The sequence below is a fragment of the Nyctereutes procyonoides genome, unplaced genomic scaffold (assembly GCF_905146905.1).
Source record: "Nyctereutes procyonoides isolate TBG_1078 unplaced genomic scaffold, NYPRO_anot_genome, whole genome shotgun sequence".
Classification (NCBI taxonomy): Eukaryota; Metazoa; Chordata; class Mammalia; order Carnivora; family Canidae; genus Nyctereutes; species Nyctereutes procyonoides.
The window spans coordinates 15,382,833-15,402,778 of record NW_026575146.1 but is presented as its reverse complement, the minus strand read 5'-3'; the positions used below and the strand labels follow the sequence as shown (position 1 = coordinate 15,402,778).

At 42.7% G+C, this 19,946-nt stretch overlaps 1 protein-coding gene across 1 annotated transcript in view; it reads right to left on the bottom strand.

The window, feature by feature from the left end:
• Positions 1–260, bottom strand: part of IGF2R (insulin like growth factor 2 receptor) — a 101,421-nt gene extending 101,161 nt beyond the window's left edge. Inside the window, exon 1 of the mRNA XM_055310302.1 lies at positions 114–260. The gene's annotated coding sequence lies outside the window, so the exon portion shown is untranslated. The remainder of the gene's footprint in view (positions 1–113) is intronic.
• Between the last annotated feature and the right edge of the window lie 19,686 nt (positions 261–19,946).

Here is a 19,946-nt window from a genome sequence, read left to right as displayed (position 1 = left end):
GCCTCACTCGGTGCCCGACGCTACTAGCCGGCACTGACGCATGGGGCTGGGAACCGCGAGGCTGGGCCCTCGTGGCAGATGAGCAGCAGACTCAGAGAGGTCGAGTGACTTACCCAGGGACACTCTGAGATGTGGCAAAGCTGGGGTTCAGACACAGACACACGGGATCCCCGGGTGGCGCAGCGGTTTGGCGCTGCCTTCAGCCCCCAGGGCGTGATCCTGGAGTCCCGGGGTCGAGTCCCGCGTCCGGCTCCCTGCATGGAGCCTGCTTCTCCCTCTGCCCGTGCCTCTCCCTCTCTGGGAGTCTCTCATGAATAAATAAAATCTTAAAATAAAAAGGAAGCAAATACACATAATTACGACCCAATAGCAGCTGACATTTACTAAGCAGGTAATTAATGTGCAAAGGAGCATTCTGGCGCTTTGGTGCAGCTCACTTAATTCTAACACGATCCTGTTAAAAAACGGTACCTTTATTGCACCTACTTTACAGATAAGGAAACTGAGACAAGAGAGAGGAAATGACTTGCCAGTCATGCAGCTAGTAAGAAAAAGCCTGGGTTTGAGCCAAGTCAGGCAGTGCCCCGAGTCTCTGTCTTACTCACCATGCTTTTGAAAGAGTAATATAACCTAAGAAAGGAAAATGTGGTAGTGGCTCAAAGGAGGAGCTCGGGTGTCCAACGGTGGGTATCTAGAAAGGGTAACGTGTTTTGCAACTCCAGTGTTATAACTGACACAGGCAAAGATCTTCAGGGGATACTGAAACCAGCAGGTGAAAAATTATTACAACTGGAATATTCACTTTGTCTCAAAGTATCACCCTCAAAGTGTATTTCCCGAATACAAGAGAAATGTACCTTTACAATGGAAAGATCTGATAGATCCACCTTAGGTGATTAAAATTACTATCACCAATATGTGGAAGAACTAACCTTTTATGCATCCTATAGTGACACAATGAAAAATACTGCTAAAGGTAATATTTAAAAGAGAGTATAATTATGACTCAGACGCGGATGTAAAATGAACACGTGTTAAAGATGTTATTTAAATCATTAATTAACATAAGAACGAGTAGCGTGTAACAATTGACTCAAAGGGGAATCCAAAGACAGAGTCCAACACATACATCAAGTAGTCACGAATGCTGAAGTTAAATCGCCTAATAGATGGAGGGTTGGTCACTATCCATGAGTCAAAAATAATTGCATTTCAATGGACATAATTTGCATTTCTAAAGACAAGAATCATAGATTATCAACAGTATTCTACAATTTCCAAAGCTGTAAAATAGCTCAAAGACAATGAAAGATACAAAACCCCATAGAATCAGCACAGCAGGGAGCATTAGATGGTGCTTAGCCTTCAGCTGAGGTTGCTCCATGTTATTTTTGGTCTATTTCAAAGTCTTCCATCATTTTCCCCTATAGTAAGCAATATCACTTGTATATTCTTCTCATCATGATGTTTAATTTAAATCAGAATAAAACCACTGAATCCAGTTATGAAGCATTCTACAAGAAAACTGATTTAGACAATTAAAATATGGCAATGCTCAGGGCCCCTGAGTGACTCTTGAGCATCGGACTCTTGGTGTTGACTCAGGTCATGGTCTCGTGGGATCAAGCTCCAAGTTGGGCTCTGTGCTCCACGTGGAGTCTGCTTGAGATCCTCCCTCTCCCTCTCCTCCTGCCTCTCTCCCTGCTCATGCTCTAATTAATTAATTAATTAAGTCTTTTTTAAAAAGTCAATGCTCTGTAAGGCACTCCCCCCCCCCGAAAAAAGCAAGAGTACTATTCCAAATCAGGGTTATAAACAACACACTAAGGGCCAAATCTGGCCAGAGAGATCTTTTGTAAATAAAGTTTTATTGGAATGTAGTCATACCTATTTGTTTATGTACTGTCTACAGCTGCTACTAAATAAAAGACCTTGAAGTCACATTGTAATTTCCTGATCCTCACAACAATAAGCGAAGTAATCTGCTTTCCCGGACGGGTGGGCGGGGGGGGGGCACTGTACAGTAAATAGTATTATCAAATCAATGTTAAATTTTGGGAGATGAGATCATGATATTGTTATTTTGTAGGCAAACATCCTTGCTCTTACGTGATACATGCTGAATGTAAAGTATCATGATGTCAGCAACTTTCATATGGCTCTAAAAAGAAGGATATGTATAGAGAGAAAACAGGTATCAGGGTGCCTGAGTGGTTCAGTGGAGCATCTGATTCTTGGTTTTAGCTCAGGTCATGAATTGGTCATCTCAGGGTGGTGAAATTGAGCCCTGCATTGGACGCTGAGCTGGGTATGGAAGCCTGCTTGAGATTCTCTCTCTCTCCCTCTGTCCCTCCCCACATCTCTCTTTCTTTTTTTTTAATTTTTTTATCTATGATAGTCACAGAGAGAGAGAGAGAGGCAGAGACACAGGCAGAGGGAGAAGAAGGCTCCATGCACCGGGAGCCCGACGTGGGATTCGATCCCGGGTCTCAGGACCGCGCCCTGGGCCAAAGGCAGGCGCCAAACCGCTGCGCCACCCAGGGATCCCTCTCTCTTTCTTTAAAAAAAAAAGCATATGTCAAAAATATTAACAATTGCCACATGTGGGTGAAGAGTGTATCAGTGCTCTTTACTATTCTTTCCGTTTTTCAGAAGCTTGACATTTTTCAAACATGAGTTGGGAAAGAGACCCACCAGGGAAGAGACTGCTTCTGAGATGAGCCTGGAAGGAAGTTGGATGGGGTGAGGGGGGCAGTGGATACAGAGAAAGGACATTGCAGACAGGACGACAGCAAGAGCAAGGCATAGGTAGAAAAAGACAGAAGCTGTATAACGAGCAAGACCTTTTCCTCGAGTGAGAAGCACATAGGAATAGAGAGAAACTACTTTGGCCAAAGATTGTGCTAAATCCTGGCCTTATAAAATATAATCCTTCCCTCAAGTAGCCCATGACACAGTAGAGAAGATCATCCATTTTAATGTAAGTTTGGAAAAATTTTATTGGGGTCAGCTCCTACAGGATTTTAAATGGTCGCTTAAGAAATTTAGATTCAATTGGATATAAAGTGAGGAACAATAATAGCTGACAAAAGTAATATCTATTGAAGACTCACTCTGTGCCAAAAACCATTTTGTATTATATCATTTACTCTTCATAGCATACCTATGAGATAGGTACTTTTATTACCCTCATTTAAAAGATGAGAAATTTAGACATAAAGAAATTAAATTCCTTGCCCAGGGTCGTGCAATTAGTCGTGCAATTAGAACTTCAGTGTAGGTTGTATGACCCGATATGAAAGTCCATGATTTTAACTCAGAAACTTCCCCCTTATTGAGAGGTTTGGAGCCTGAGAGAGAGATGGTCACGGTTAACCCTTCAGGAAAATCCATCTGGTTACAGGATGCCCTGGAAATGACTTCTGTAAAAGTATCAAAATTAAGGTGACAAAAGAGACAGTAGAAAGCCTTTTGTCCTTCCTCAAGAACTGTTTAACATTTGGCCAAGAGTAGAACTCAGGGCTTGTCACTATCCAGGGCACCTGGGTTCAGTGTGACTACCCAGAGGGAGGGGGAATGGGAATAGAGGTGTGAGGTGGGTAGGGTTACCATCTTCCTGTAGGCATTCTTTTCTGTGCTGGCAAAGCCCATCTTTCACTGAAGGCTTAAGACCCTGCATCTCAGCCATTCTTACAATCAGAGGGAGAGCATAAAACACAATTCTTAAGATGGAAATTAATGAGACGTCTCCTAAGACCTTCTGCAAAATATTTTCCTCTTCAATAAAAAGTGAGACCAAGAGGCAAATAAAACAAGATGAAATCAGAGATGGAGACAAACCAGAAGAGACTCTTAACCATAGGAAACAAGCTGAGGGCTGCTGGAAGGGAGGTGAGTGGAGAGAGGATACATGATGTAATGAGCACTAGGTGTTATATACAACTGATGAATTATTGAACTCTACAACTGAAACTGATGTTACATTGTATCTTAACTAATTGAATTTAAATAAAATAAGTAAAAAATAAAATTAAAAATTGTTTAAGCGAGACAAAGGAGGAAATTCGCCACCTCTTTTTTTGGTGGATGGAACGCTCTCTGTTGAAGATACCTTTAAGGTGCTATAGCCCTTTGTAACTCTGAGGGAAGATATGTCCAACACAGTGGGAGAACGATGGAAAACATCGGGATCTTTGATGACATTGACATTCAAGAAAACTCTGGAACTGGCCAGTATCTGATCATTTGCTTTGTGACACAATAAATAAATTTGCTTAAGGCATCTGTGTTAGTTAATCATTTATTGCCTCTCAGTTCCAAAGGCAACCTCTAATATATGTTCTGTGATAAAGGAATTTTTTTTTTTACAGTAGTCCTCCTTTAAAGGGAGCATGCTGTTAAGCTTTCTGAGTAGAAGGCACCCTGGAGGGATGCTGTGGGAAACAGGTTCTTCAGGCCTTTCCAGCACATCCATGACACTGGTTGCTGATTATCTGCCACCCTCCACACACACACTCCAAAGGAGGACCTATTGCAACTGCAGACCAACTCCAGCCTTGCCAATCCAGAGAACTTCTCTACAATTCAATCACCTGAATCTCACCTCCTATACAATCTGAACCCCTTCCAAGCCTGTCTTTCCCTGGGTCCTCTTCCTCAGCCCTAGTGTACCATATAGAGTTTCTTCCTATCTCATAGCTGCTCTTTTGTCACAGTTAATAATTTTCTGTATTAGGGACCCCTGGGTGGCTCAGCAGTTGAATGTCTGCAGTTGGTTCAGGTCATGATCCTGGAGTCCAGGGATCGAGTCCCATATTGGGCTCCCCACAGGGAGCCTGCCTCTCTCTCTGCCTATATCTCTGCTTCCCTCTTTGTGTCTCTCATGAATAAATAAATAAAACCTTTAACAAATAATAATATTTTTCTATATTAAACATCTCTATTTCTGTCTTCTGATTGGACCCAGACTGCTATACCATATTTAGTTGGCCTTTGTATTATAGCCAAAAATGTATCAACTGACCCAATGCAACACCTTAGCACCTCACTGGATAGGACAAACAAAGATAGCATCAATGATGATTAAAATTTCTAGATGGGAAGATTGATGCTGCCAAGAACAGAAAGAGGGAACAGGAGAAGACACATGAACTTGAGGAGAAAGAGGCTAAGTGCCTTTCTGTGCATGAGTGAGTGTGAGGCATACCCAGAGAAAGGTACCCTGACAAAGAGAAAGCTGACAGTACAATGCTGAACATGGACAAGAAGTTGGACCCAGAAGAAAGTATGGAGGAGACACTTGCAAAGAGAAGAGAGCTGGTGATGGGAGAGATAACTGGACATCAGCAAAGTAAATGAAATCACCCAGGGAAAGAACAAAAAAGAGATTCTTGGCATATTAGAGATCTATTGAATGTAACAAATTACCCTCAAATGTGGTGACTTAAAATAACAATCATCATTTATTAATTCTCACAAGTTGTTGTGGGTCAGGAATTCAGACAGAGCCCAGTAGGGATGGCTCCTTTCTGCTCCATGACTTCTGGCCCTCAGCTGGAAGATTCAAGGGTTCATGCTGGAGTCATCTGAACACTCATTCACCCCCACATCTGATGGTCAGTGCTGGCTGTTGACTGAGACTTTAGCTGGAGTGCCTGTGTGTGGCCTCCACATGTGGCCCGAGCTCCTTCAAATATGGTGGCTGGGCTCCAAGTCAAACAGAGAAAGAGAAAGGGGGAGAAGAGGGAGAGAGGTGGACTCAACTTGGAAGTCACATTAACACCAGTTTGGTCAGGCGCAGTTGATCAGGGCAGTCACCAGACCCTGTCCAGTTTCAAAGGGAGGAATCCTAGACCCCCGTTCTCAGGGGGAGACGGTCAGTTACACCACAAGAAGAGAAAGTGGAATGAGATAACTATTAAGGAGTGGGCATCTCTGGAAAGGGCAATTTGCCACCCTTGGGGAGCACCATTATTCATGGGGGAAGAAAGGATACACCAGAAAAGGAATGGAGGTATAGCAAGAGAACAGAGAGGAATCACAAGAGCCAAGAGGGAAGAGAAAGTTCCTGTGAAGTTCCACGTGAGGATGGTGTGGAGTTCAGTTATAAGAAGCACATACGAAAATGGAAGGTGGTGGGTGTGTTGTGGGCAACCTCTACTTTCAGGTTGGTGGTTGGAAAGTCAAGTCCTTAGCTTAAAGACATCCATTCTTTAGGTTGTCCTACTAAGAAGCAAGACAACCTCATGGAAGTGAGGAGATGAGAGAATAGAAGTGCCCTTTTAAACAAACCATTCTCTGGCTGCCTTTCCTTTAGTTTGTAATGTTCCCTGCAATGAGAGTTAGGAGCTCGTGAATAAATACAAACCGTCTGGGACACCTGTTTGGCTCAGTGGTTGAGCACCTGCCTTCGGCCCAGGCGTGATCCTGGAGACCCAGGATCGAGTCCCACATCGGGCTCCCCACGTGGAGCCTGCTTCTCCCTCTGTCTGTGTCTCTGCCTCTCTCTCTGTGTCTCTCATGAATAAATACACAAAATCTTTTTTAAAAAATAAAAACAAACCATTGGATCCACATTAGCAAGACTCCACCTCCGTGCATTCTCTCACAGAACTAGAATGGGACCGAGGTGACTCTTTGGGCCACCATCTTTCTCTTCTCACTCTCCACAAAAGGTGTAATCCCAAGAGAAGACAGTAAAGTTAATTCAACAAACACATATTGAATATTGATGTTTTTCAATTGATAACTATACTCAGCCCTGGGGGAGCAAAGAAGGTACAGTCCGTTCCTCCAAGGACTCACAGATTTAAGAAGAGACACGAGTAAACAATTTCCCACTCAGCGTGTTAAGTAGGGAAATACTTGCCTACAGGAAACCAAAGGAAACAGAGTTTCCTCTAAGTCTCACTGAACCAGGAGGAATCAGGGGGAGGCGGACCCACATACAAGAAGGATGCCACGTGCAGGTTGGAGTTCTGCTGCCATGGGCCAAGGAACCACCAAAACCTGGAAGAGAGGTCTGGAGCCTTCAAAGGGAGCATGTCCTCACCAATACCTTCATCTGGGACTTGGGGCCTTCAGAAATTTCCGTTGCTCTAAGCCATCCAACTCCTTGTGATAGTTTATTGTGCGGCCCCAGGAAACTGATCCACCTGGAGAGGGTTCAGGTAAGGCAGCCACACTGAGGACAGAGAGCAGCAGGAAGTACTCATCAGATTCGGGGGCTCCTTATGGAGGTTGGAAGAGAGGAGTTAGGACAGCTCCCCAGTCTTGTAGGAGGACTGAGTATTTGTTGGCACCATCCATTGAAAAAGAGAAAATCCTCCCAGAACACAAGCTCAGTGGCTGTGTTTTGCTCAGTGTGACTCCTAGTGTCCAGAACAGTAACAGCTCAGTACCTGGAACAGATGGTTACTGAGTGAACGGGGAACCAAATGAAATAGGGAGAAGAGGAAAATTATCTGTTTTATGTCTATAACACATGCATAGACATTTTCAATGTTTCCCCACCAAGTTTTTAAAGTTCCATACAAATCCATATTGTGTGCAGTCTTCTTTTCAGTGTTCTCTATTGTCCCGCTTTTTTAGCCCTCCTACCTACTATTCCCTCCTTTTCCCTCTTCCCTTCTGCTAAAGTGCAAATTTTCTAACCAAAGAAATCAGGGTCTATGATCCCCTAACGAAAGCATACTTAACAGATTCCACCACAGTGCTTGACCAAAGCAAGTGCTCCATAAAAGTTACCTATTTTGTTATCTAAATAGTGAACTTGTACTTCTCTGATAAACCTGGACATATCTTCTCTCTTTTTTCCTTCTTTTCACTTTATTTTATTTCTTACTTGCCTCCTTCTTTGTCCTTTATTTCATGGCTAATCCTTCATTCTGACCTGTGTACCCCATGTACCACCACTCTTTTGACCTAATATGGATGAAACATATTAGTTATCTACTGCAGCTTAATGAATCATCCCAAAACTTCACGACTCAAAATAACAATAGGTATTAATGTTCTCCCGTACTTCTGTGGGTGAGCAGGGCAGGGCTGGCTCAGCTCTCTCCTAAGATTGTCAACATCTGAAGGTCTGACTGAGGTGGCTCTGCCTCCAAGATGGCACTCACATGGATTGCAAGTTGGCGTGGCTGTTGGTTGGAAGTTCTAGTTCCCCACCATGGGGGCTTCTCCACAGGGCCCCTTGAGCATCCTCCCTGCACAGTGACTGGGTTTCCACCAGAGCAAGCAATGTGGGAAGCTAAGTTAGAGGTTGCAGCGCCCCTGTGGCAAAGCTTTAGAGCTGCACACTTTAACACTGCACAAAGACCAACCCTATATAATATGGAAGGAAACTGTAGGAAAGCATAATGCCAGAAGGTGAAGGTGACTGGGGGCCATCCTGGAGATTGGCTACCATGGAAAGTCAGAGAGGAAGATGAGGAGGGGGTATTGAAATATAATAAAGAAAAAATAGATATCATAGTTGTGTCTTTTTTATGAATACTATATTTAGTCATTCACTGTTTTCCCTTCATTTAAAATTAATGTGAATCAACATTTCAACTATGGGAAGTTATTTTTTGAAAATCCTTAATTTTAACCCCATGGTCATTGAAAATTTTTAATCCTATTCCAGTTGGTGTTTCTGTATTCTTAAGTGGGGTGTCAAGCTTATTTTGATGGATATTAAAATATCCCTTCAATTTTCTCATGCCCCAAACTATTCCTTTATTTATAGTAGCCTGTGAATTCATTCATTGTTTCTAGGAATTGTATTAGTCATTATTAACATATTTATTCATCAAGCCTATGTCAATGTTGCTGTGTATAAGAGGCTGAATTGGCACACATCACAAAAAAAAAAATGCAAGCCTATCCCAAGAAATTCTTTCCAAGTTCCTGGGGGTAGCAAGAGTTGGGCATATGGGTTAGAATCTAGCCTCTGTGTCTTGTTAGCTCTTTGACTTCAGACAGGTCATTTAACCTCAACTCCACTTCCTTCATTTAGAACAAGGGCCAACAAATTTCCTATTAAGGGCCAGTATTTTAGGTTTTGTGAACCACATAGTCTCTAACACAACTATTCAACACAATTTTGCAGGATAAAAGCAGCTGTAAATATGAGCAAATGAGCATGCTTATGTTCCAATAAAACTTTATTTACAAAAACAGGTAGTTAGCCAGATTTGCTTCAAGGAATATAGTCTGCCAACCCCCAATCTAGAAAACAAACACATGAAAAAAAAGTTATAGTTGAGTGCTGGATACCTATTATATCCCAGCTGATTAATTTAAGTCGATCTAAGATGTTGATCCCTTGGGCCATATTAGCTCAGAAATGGGCATGCCCAAGCCATTCTGTGCCAGTGAAACATGAGGAGAAGATTACTGGAAGTTTCAGGGCAATCAACAACCTTGCTCTTAGAAAAATCCTGAAAAAAAAAAAAAGAAAGAAAAAGAAAAATCCTGCTGCACAAGGATAGCCTCTCGGTACCCGAATCATGGACAAGAAACTACAAGCTGAATTGCCACTAACAGCTTTAGAACAATTGTACAATGTGGATGGCAGAGAGAAGCCTTTATCTAGACCTCCTTTCATAGAACTAAAGAAATTTCCAACTTCTGGGACCTTCTGGGACCTTCACCCTTCTGGGTGGCTCAGTATTTGAGCGTCTGCCTTTGGCTCAGGTCGCGATCCCTGGATCCTGGAATCAAGTCCTGCATCAGGCTCCCCATAGGGAGCCTGCTTCTTCCTCTGCCTGTGTCTCTGCCTCTCTCTCTCTCTCTGTGTGTGTGTGTGTGTGTGTCTCACGAATAAATAAATAAAATCTTTGAAAAAAAAAGAAATTTCCAACCTCTCTCTTATAAACTCTGGGTTGGATCATCTGTTATTTCAGCTAAAGTCATCCTAAGTGGAAACCTCATCAAGTATACTTATGAAATATAAGTGGGACAGATGTGTGTGACTGTGGCGTGTTAAGTTTAAATTCTACCATATGAATGTTGCTAATATTGAAATAATTGCCAAGAACCCCTCCCCCAATCATCATTGGGTCTCAGTCATGTTGACTGTATACACATGCCTTTGAGACCCGTATTCCATTGAAAAGCCCTTCATTTCTCTTCAATAATAATAATAAATAAAAACCCCTGCAAACTATCACTTCTCTTAGATTGAGATTCCCAACCCACATAAGAAAAAACTTAGTGGAAAGAAACCAACAATAATTATTAGCTTGTCAAAGTGATGAAGTAGTGGCATCCTGACGACAACCACAGGGGCTGGTGAAGGTGCTTACAAAGCAGTCTTTCTTTCTGTCTCTCTTTCTCTCACCCCCCCCCCTTCCTTTTCTGGAAAGTAGCAATGCAGAAACTTGAGTTTGAGGGATGTCAGACTGGAGTGAACAATTCGTCTTCTTTGGCTATCCAACTTCTGTCCCTAAGTAGATTCTTACATACTAGATGTTACTAGTCCTCATAAATAATATTCTCTCAGATCAAAAAGGTATAACCAGGGATTTGTGGTTATTTGTTAAAATAAAAAATGCCGAGTACCTTACAGAGTGAAAACAGTCTTATTCTCTCTCCTTCCCTCTGGAGATTTAGCACAACCAGCAGTATGTTTTTTCTATTGCTTTTTTTATCTTTCCATGATGACCCAGTTTTGTGATGATTTGAAAATATGTAACAAGGAAATAAATATATCCAATATAACATTTCATAACCTGTGCTGCTTGTGACTATGTCACAGGTACGGTATACCAGAGGTGGTCAATAAGTTGCTGTTCTAATTTACCAACTACCAAGGACGTCTGAAGAACGGTACTGAGTGCTTGACAGTCATTAACCTTTATCGCAACCTTGTAAGACATTATTATCTGCATCTTTCATGTGAGGAAACTGAGGTTCCCAAGAGGGTAAGGAAACTTGCCCAAGGCTGTAGAACAAGAAAGTGGGGGACCTGGAGGTGCATACACACCTGGAGGATTACAAAGGGTATTTGGGGAAAACAACTCAACCCAAAAAGCTTGAAAATTTTGAGTCTGCCAGAAGCTCATGTTATGCAGGGCTCCTGGCTGAGACCACTCCAAGGGTGGGCGTGCCACATTGGGCAGCAGGACTCTGGAGACGCAAATGCTGAACATGAGTGAGGAAGGAGGCAAGCTGCCCAGGGGGAGTCTGGTGGGCTGGGCTCTCCCTGCTTGCCACAGACCTCAAACCCAAGAAGCTCTGTACCAAGCTCAAATTTACATGTGACAGAACCTGAACGCCAACTGAAGGCTAGCTCCTGACTCCTATCCCATTCCTTTTTCTGTTAAAAACAAAAACAAACCCCAACAAAACAAAAACCCAAAAGCAAAACAACAAAACACCTTCCCTTTATTAAGCCTTGCACAAAACTCTCCTTTCTCCGCTGTGCCTTGGTCGACCCCTCTGGGCCCCCTGGCATCCCCACTCTGAATGCCAAGAACGCTCCTCTCGTTTGGCCTTTGCCATAACTAATTAACTTGTATCGTTCATTAACTTTCCATTAATGTGCATTTATTTTGGCAAACTCAAAGACAGGAGCTGTATTTTATGATTTTGTGTGTGTGTGCCCACTGCCAAAAAACAAAACTCAGTTGAGTGAGTTTAAAGATCTAATTGGCTTTATTCAATATTCATGACTTGGGGAACATCTCATGAAGGGAGTAGAAAAGAGCTCTGAGGAGCTCTTTAAGGAAGATGGAAGGATTTTATAGGCAGGAAGGGGAGTGGGACAAGGAGATTATCAGCAGAAGAAAGGATCATTTCAGTCAAGGTCATCTTCCCTTAGGGGGAAGGGGAAGGGGTCTTATCAGGCAGATGAACTCCCTAGTGCTGAACCAGAAATTTCAGATCGATTGGTTTAAAATCCACTCCTGGGAGAGGTTGAAACTGCAATTAAGTCTTGGTTTTCTGTCCTGGGACAAGTGACTTCACCTTGGGCCTGTTATTTATTTTATTTTATTTTATTTTATTTTATTTTATTTTATTTTATTATTTCATTTTATTGACGGTACATATTTTTTTGTGCCCCTCACAGGATCTAGCACAATGCCAAGCACACAACAATACTCACCAGAGATGTTGGACTGATGTAACAATAGAGATGGACCAGGGACATGTGAATACATGTGCCAACCTTTTCCCACAGACCCTTGAGTGCACAGAGCTGTTTATGAGATACAATATGGTTCTGTGGGTAAGCACCTGGACTTTCAAAAAGGCAGCCTGGGTTTGAAATCCTGCCCTCCTACATTCTAGCTGGGCCATCTGGATGATTTACTTCTCCAACTCCTATTTCTTAATCTGTAAAATACGAGTAATAATAAATAGCTATAAAGTGCCCAGCACTGTCCTCAACACACAGAGAGCAGTTGACAAAGAACTTCCATATGCTCCATACCCATTAAGTGCTCAATAAATGGTATATGTTGTCGATACAAATTGAACACACCTTTTAGAATCTCTACAAGTAAGAAAGAGAGTTTTATTCGAGCTCAAGTTAGGACAGCTGCCTGGGAACATGCTCTTCACAGAGAAGAAGGTGCTCCAGAGAATGAACAGTTTTTACAGGGTTATATACTTTTTACATCTTGTAATAGTTCTAAAGATTATAGATGAGCATATAGGCAGGAATCACAAGTTTTATTGTAAAGGAATGCAGGGAGTAGGAGCGTTGGTCCATATGTCAAGGACAAGATGGTTTTCCTCTCGACAGCTCATTCACAAAGCAGACGTACAGTGCATGTGCGGCAGCCATAAATCAGGCTTTTGGTTTAAACAAAATTTATACACAGTCCTGTTGACTTAGAAAGAAATCTAAACTGGCTCCCCTCATATATCAGGCCTTCAGAGAATGTTTCTCTCATCAGTGCCTTGTGACAGTTTTTAAATATCAGGGACCGAAACATTTGTTGAATGCACATAAAAAAGTAGACTAAGGGACGCCTGGATGGCTCAGCAGTTGAGCGTCTGCCTTAGCTCAGGGCGTGATCCCAGGGTCTGGGATCAAGTCCCGCATGGGGCTCTTTGCGGGGAGCCTGCTTCTCCCTCTGCCTGTGTCTCTGCCTCTCTTTCTCTCTCTCTCTCTCTCTCTCTGTGTGTGTCTCTCATGAATAAATAAATAAAATCTTAAAAAAAAATTCCTCCATGCAGCAACATCTTTAAAAAAAATCTTTTTTTAAAAAAAAGTACACAAGAATTAGTAGAAATAAAGTTGGCATTCAACTTTGCTGCTAACTGGCTACAAACCTGTTCTGGGGAACAGATTTTTTAACCCCTGTAAAATGAGGATCTTCTTTTCCACCTTGCGCTGCACCCTCTTCTTCAGGCTATAGATCGAAAACTAAACAACACTAATTGAGTATCCCCTGAACACAGAATTCAGTTCTTCAGTGGTCTCCAAAGGGGTGCATTTCTCTATATCAGAGGTTTTCAAAGTGTGGACCAGAGACCCTTTCAAGGTGTCTGGGAGGTCAAAGCTATTTTTATAAAAAATAAGATGTGCTTTGCCTTTTTCACTTGTAAAGTATTATTTTCCAAAGGATACCTGAGGTGTGATGATGTATCTGTCTCAGCTGATGGCGAGAGAGTTTGGGGATTCCTGTGTTTTTTAATTTTCTCAGTGTTAATTTTGAATATGATAAATATCTGGGGTGCCTGGGTGGCTCAGGCAGTTAAGTGCCTGACTCTTGGTTTTGGCTCAGATCATGATATCAGGGTTGTGAGATCAAGCCCTGCATTGGACTCCGTGCTCAGTTTTGGCTCAGATCATGATATCAGGGTTGTGAGATCAAGCCCTGCATTGGACTCCGTGCTCCTCCTCAGAGGAGGAGATTGTCTCTCCTCCTCCCTCTGCCCCTCTTGCTTGTGCTCTTTCTCTAAAATAAATTTTTAAAATCTTTAAAAAATTGAATATGGAAAATATCAGTAGATAGAATCCACATTTAAAAAAGAAACAATGGGGGCAGCCCAGGTGGCTCAGCGGTTTAGCGCCGCCTTCAGCTCAGGATGTGATCCTGGAGACCCCAGATAGAGTCCCACGTCGGGCTTCCTGCATGGAGCCTGCTTCTCCCTCTGCCTGTGTCTCTGCCTCTCTCTCTCTCTCTCTGTTTCTTTCATGAATAAATAAATAAAATCTTTTAAAAATAAAAAAATAAATAAAATTTAAAAAAAAAGAAACAATGTTGGGACCCCCAGTACTTTTTAAGAGTGAGTCCCACCCAATACCAAAAGGTTTGGGAACCTGGGATCTAGATGCTTCTGTGTTACCTTTGCAAGTGCACCAGGTAACATTGCCTTACATGCATTCATCCCCAAGTCATCCACTATCTTCATCCTCTTCATTATAAAGCCACGTAAGCAGTGGTAAGGATGCCCTTTGATTTGAGGATACATTTTTCTGATGGGTCCGTTTCAGTAAGCCTTGTCAGCATTTCTGTTGAAAATTATGTTGATGATTACAGGCCTACAGACACTCATGGAAGAGTCGATCTTCCTTTTAGGTTAAGAAAAATGTCCAACAACAGGCCACTACTCATGAAAATGGTCCCTGCAAACCAGCTGTTTCTAACTGTCCCGTTGCTTCTCATTTCATTTTCCACCTTGAGCGCTGGGCTTTGCTTTCAAACAATTCTATTCCAGAATTTGTGAAATGGTCCCATTGAGCGGTCCTTACAATGATTTTCTGTTTCCCAAGAGTATGCTTTAAGGGTCGTGGTTACAGGAGTTAGAAAAGGCTGGGTGGGGTGAGCTAATTATATATAAATTATTGCTTCACGTTTTCCTGTCCCACAGACTCAGTGCAGATGGGAAGATTGTCCACACAGCAGGGGCAGATCTGCCACCAAAGAGACAGGAAATCTTGGCGGGAGGCATACAACCTCCACGGGTGTGTCTCATTGACCTTGGCATCCCTCCAGCAGAGCTTTCCTTTTTGGTAAACGAGGGAGACAGCTTGCGTGGGCTCTGCCAAGGCTAATCGGACTCTGGTTTTCCTGAGCTCTGGAACTCGCTGGCTTTAGGCTTAAGGGAGAAATGAGACGCCTCTTGAGAAACAGCAGCAAATGCACATTCCCCCTTAATCACACAGGCTTCGTCAACGGTCTAATCTCTCACAAACAGGACCTTCCTGGAGGTATCCGCTCAGGAGATGTCTATTCTGGAGACAAAATAAATCCTGAATGTGTTTACAAGAGACATCTGCTTTCTTTGGCTAGTTGTTGCCATTAAATCAAAATGTATATGGAATTTACAGCCCTTGGCAGAACAAGGATATAATCAAGGTTGAAAGGTTGAGAAGGTTGACAGACTGAAAGAGAATTTATAAATTCCACAAATGGGTAGGACCCGTCTCCAAGGGTCCTGGAAATAATGAAATAAGGTCCCTGACTTAGAAGCACCACAATATGGCAGGCTCTCCAAACGCAAAACAAATCGGCCACCCCCGCCCAGCTACCATCCTCACCAGCCTCCTTGACTGGCCTTTCTCAGTCCTCTGCTTGCTAGGCGCCCACCACTGGGAAATTTTAGAATGTTTAGAACATTCCAGAATCAGATTTCAAAGCCCTTGCCAGTCCCATCCCCACCTGAAATTCTTTCCCTTGTGACTTGGGGCCCCTCCTCCCCGCCTTGGGCCTGAGTCACCCACTTCAGACCAAGAACAGTTTGTAAATACTTGGCTGCTAGGCCCCAGAGCCAACGGCCTCTGGATTCAGATGCAGATTTACAGAGCTGGTTTTTTTGGTTCCCAGAGCTGAGAGAAAATACGCTGGGGCCTCAGAAGCAGAGGGGAAGGGGTGGGTCCCTGGGACAAAGCCTGGAGGGGGCTTGTCTGAAAGAGATGGAACCACCAGTCTCTGGCTGTGCTTCACAGACAACCACCAGTCTCCTGCCTGCCAATGAGCTGGTGTTAGTTGACTGGTGCCTCTACTTAAGACTCCCCAGTTTGTTGTTTGAGAGTCCAGGACCCTCCGACATCCTCTAGGACTTCTAGAATGGAGGACAGAGGTGTTTGTAGAGGTGAGCATCCTAAGGGCAGGGACTGGGCCAGATGAAGGGAAATCTCACTTTTAACCAAGTCAGGTTCAGAGGGAAGCAGTTTTCAACGCACCAGGTGGAATATATTGACCTGTTACACTCCCCCAGGACTAGGGTAACTCTGCCTTCAGGCTGCACAGGAGCCATTTCTCACCTGAAAGGCAGATTTAAGCCTGTAGATGAGAAGAAAATTGAGAATCATTAATATTTTAGTTTCTGGGGGTCTCCGGGAAGGGCCCAGCACCGTACTCCTGGGCCAGCGCTACAATAGAAGAGCAAAAAGTGAGAAATCTCAGATAAAGTGAGGAATGCCTGGTTCTCAGGGCAAAGCCCATGAGGCTGCAAACCCCAAAGACAATTTGTATGCCCACAGGACACTTGGGTGAGTGATTGGGTAGCAATGCCAAGGTGTTTAGGCTGATGCGTTCAAGAGAAGCTTTTGAAAGGGTGCAGAATGCATAACCTCAAAATATGCCTTTTTAGCATGCACATTATTTTTAAGTGAAGGCAATCAAGGCCCAACAGATTCAAGAAAAACTTTTACCTCTCCCTTATCTACCTAAAAGAATTTAGATAGGGTGCCCAGCTCAGAGACAGGGCTATTACCAGAGATAACTTTTATCTAAACAGCTTATCTGTATGCCAGGGCAGACGTCTAATTACCAACATATGCTCTCCTTATGTCCCATGAATTACCTTTCTGCCCTCTCAAGCCCTAGGCCCTATTCCATTCTTTAGCTCAGGAGGGCATGTAAACCTCAACGGCCCGACCTGCCTTTAGGGTTCATATTTTTATGGGGTGCTGTACATACAAAATTAAATGAGTTTTTCTCCTATTAAGCTGTCTTATGTTGATTTAATTATTAGGTCAGCCGAAGAACTTACAAGGGTAGAAGGAAAATTTTTCCTTCCCTATAGTACACAAGAGGGCAGAGCAGCAAGGAGATGGCCAAAATAGCGAGGGGTCTCAAAAGGATTCTCCTGATTGGGATGGAGACCAACCAAGCTGGCCCAGTGTAGGTGCCCTTGGAAAATGGTGCACCTTCTTGGAAACCAGCAGGAACAAGATCACTGAGGACCATAAAGCACTTCCCCACAGCAGGATGGTGGGGAGCCTCCCCCAAACCCAGATACCACCTGGGGAAAGAGAAGAAGGCACAGAGGTCGGAAAGACTCCCCAGTTAACCTAGTAGTTTCCTAAAGGAGGCTGCTGTAAACTAGAGGCAACTGAATTGTGGCAAGATGAAGTTCTCCTTCAGAGGAAATGAAAAGTTGTCAGCAAAGTTGAATTTGGTTTTAGAGAAATTACATTTCTGCACACCCGTGTTTGTGGATGGAGAAACTTGTGCCTTTTACAGGGTCATGGCAATCTCCTGCTAATACTATCATTGTTTCCCGTTGCACTTGTAAATTAATCCAGACTCTGACCTCTGACCTACAAGAGTATGAATCTGTTCTTCCTCTTCTAGTTCCACCCCACCCCCTACTAAGCTTTTGTCCCACTGGTCCCCTTTGTGAATGGCACACTCGCCAAGTTCTTTCCTACTCAAAGCTTATGTGTATACAGTTGTTTCTGCCAGGAACACTCTTTCTCACACCAGCAGAGGAAACTGGCGCCTTTTCAAATTTGGTGAGGCCAGCTGCAACGGATCTAAATAGCTGTTCTCCCTACATCTTATTCTCTATCTCAGCACGCTTCTCTTCTCCACTTCCTAGCACTTCACGCTTTAGAGTCACTTGTTTATTTATGATCTGTTGCTCCCACTTAGACTCTAAGCTCCATGAGGGTGGGGATCTTGTCTATCGTGCTCACAGTGGTACCTAGAGTGCTAGCACATCGCCTGCATGTAGTAGGCATCTGTCAAATATTTGTTGATTAAGTGGCGAAATAAGCAATCAAATTAACCAAGCAGCATAACAAAGGACTCCAGAGAGTGCACCGGAAGTCCAAGTCTACAAATGACTAATTCTGCTCAGTGGATTTAGAGAAGGTTTCACAGGAGGCGCATATCATGACAGCATGGGAGAGATGGGAGTGGGTAAGGCACACATATACTAGAAAGAAAAAAAAAACAGAGAAGATAACACTTATACCAGCTTTAATATTCTTCCATATTAGGAAAGGAAGTAGCATCTATGGTTTGGAGGAGGGAGGGGTTCGGGTATATGCAGGATGCTAGAGTGTAGAAATAGGAATAGGGTGTAAGGACTAAGATTAGACCTGTCACTTTATACTCTTATCTGAGGCTTATGGCATGCTGGATATGTCCAGGTCAGGAACCAACTCTGCCTGAGACAAGGCTCTGTCCACTGTGATGGGGCCATCGATCGATCTCTGAAAGCCTTGAAGCCATCAGCTCCATTTGAGCATGACATAACACATGTGACCACTCTGGGTTGTCATAATTCTTTTTTTTTTTTTTAAGATTTTATTTATTTGAGAGAGAGATTGAGAGAAAGCAAGTGAGCATGAGTGGGAAGGAAGAGCAGAGGGAGAAGGAGAAGCAGACTCCCTCCTGAGCAGGGAGCTGACCCAAGACCCCCAGGATCATGACCTGAGCTGAAGGCAGATGCTTAACTGACGGAGCCACCCAGGTGCCCTGGATTGTCATACTTCTTGAATGAAAAAAAGGAATCTGAAAGAAATTCACTATGATACTTCATGATTGGTGTATGTACACTTTTTGGAGGAAAGATTTTAAAATAACATGTATATGTGAAACTCCTAAGGGCCATGTGACCCCCAATTGGGATATGCTGCTTTAAATATCAGTTCATCTTAATGACCAGACACCTTCTTACAATTCAATTATAAAAAGACAAATAATCCAATTTAAAAATGTGCAAAGGATCTGAATAGACATTTCTCAAAGGAAGATATACAAATGGCCAATAAGCACATGAAATGATGCTCAACATCATTAGTCATTAGGGAGATGCAAAAATCGAAATCACAACCAAATATCACTTCACACTTACTAGAATGGCTAAAATTCAAAAGTGAGATAACAACAACTGTTGACAAAGAGGTGGAGAAAATGGAAGCCTCACACACTTCCTAGTGGAATGTAAAAGGGTGTAGGCACTTTGGAAAACAGTCTGGCAATTTCCCAAATGATTACCATAAGACCCAGCAATTTTACTCATGGTATATACCCAAAAGAATTGAAAATACCTATGTGTTTTATTTATAAACATTTATAAACAAACTTATGTTAATAGCAGTATTACTCATAATATCCAAATGATGGAAATGACCCAAATGTCCACCAACTAACAAATGGGTAAATAAAATGTGGTACATCCATTCAATGGAATATGACTTAGCTATGAAAAGAAACGAAATACTGATATATGCTACAATTTGGATAAACCTCAAAAACATCAGGATAAGCAAAAGAAACCATGCAAAAGACTGCATACCACATAACTCCATTTATATGAAGTGTCTAGAAAAGGGAAATCTATATAGAAAGTAGGTAAGTGGTTGCTTAGGGACGGGGAGGGGAATGGTGGAGGGTAAGGGGATGGTAGTAAATGAGTATGGGGTTTCCTTCTGAGGTGATGAAAATATTCTAAAATTGACTGTGGTGATGGTGGCACATATCTGCAAATATACTTAAAACATTGAATCATAGACTTTAAATAGGCAAATTATATAATATGTGAATTCTATCTCAATAAACATTGTTTAAATAATATAATAAAAAAAGACCAGCCACCTACAGAATAGTTAGGAAGGTATGCTAAGCTATCTGTTCTGGATGAAACAAAGTACCCTTGTATTGTCCCAATTGGAGTCATGGTCCCTTTAACCCAGAAACACATTCATCATTGCAGCCTCTAGGTGACTAATGCAATGCTGTGCACATAAGAAGAATTCAATA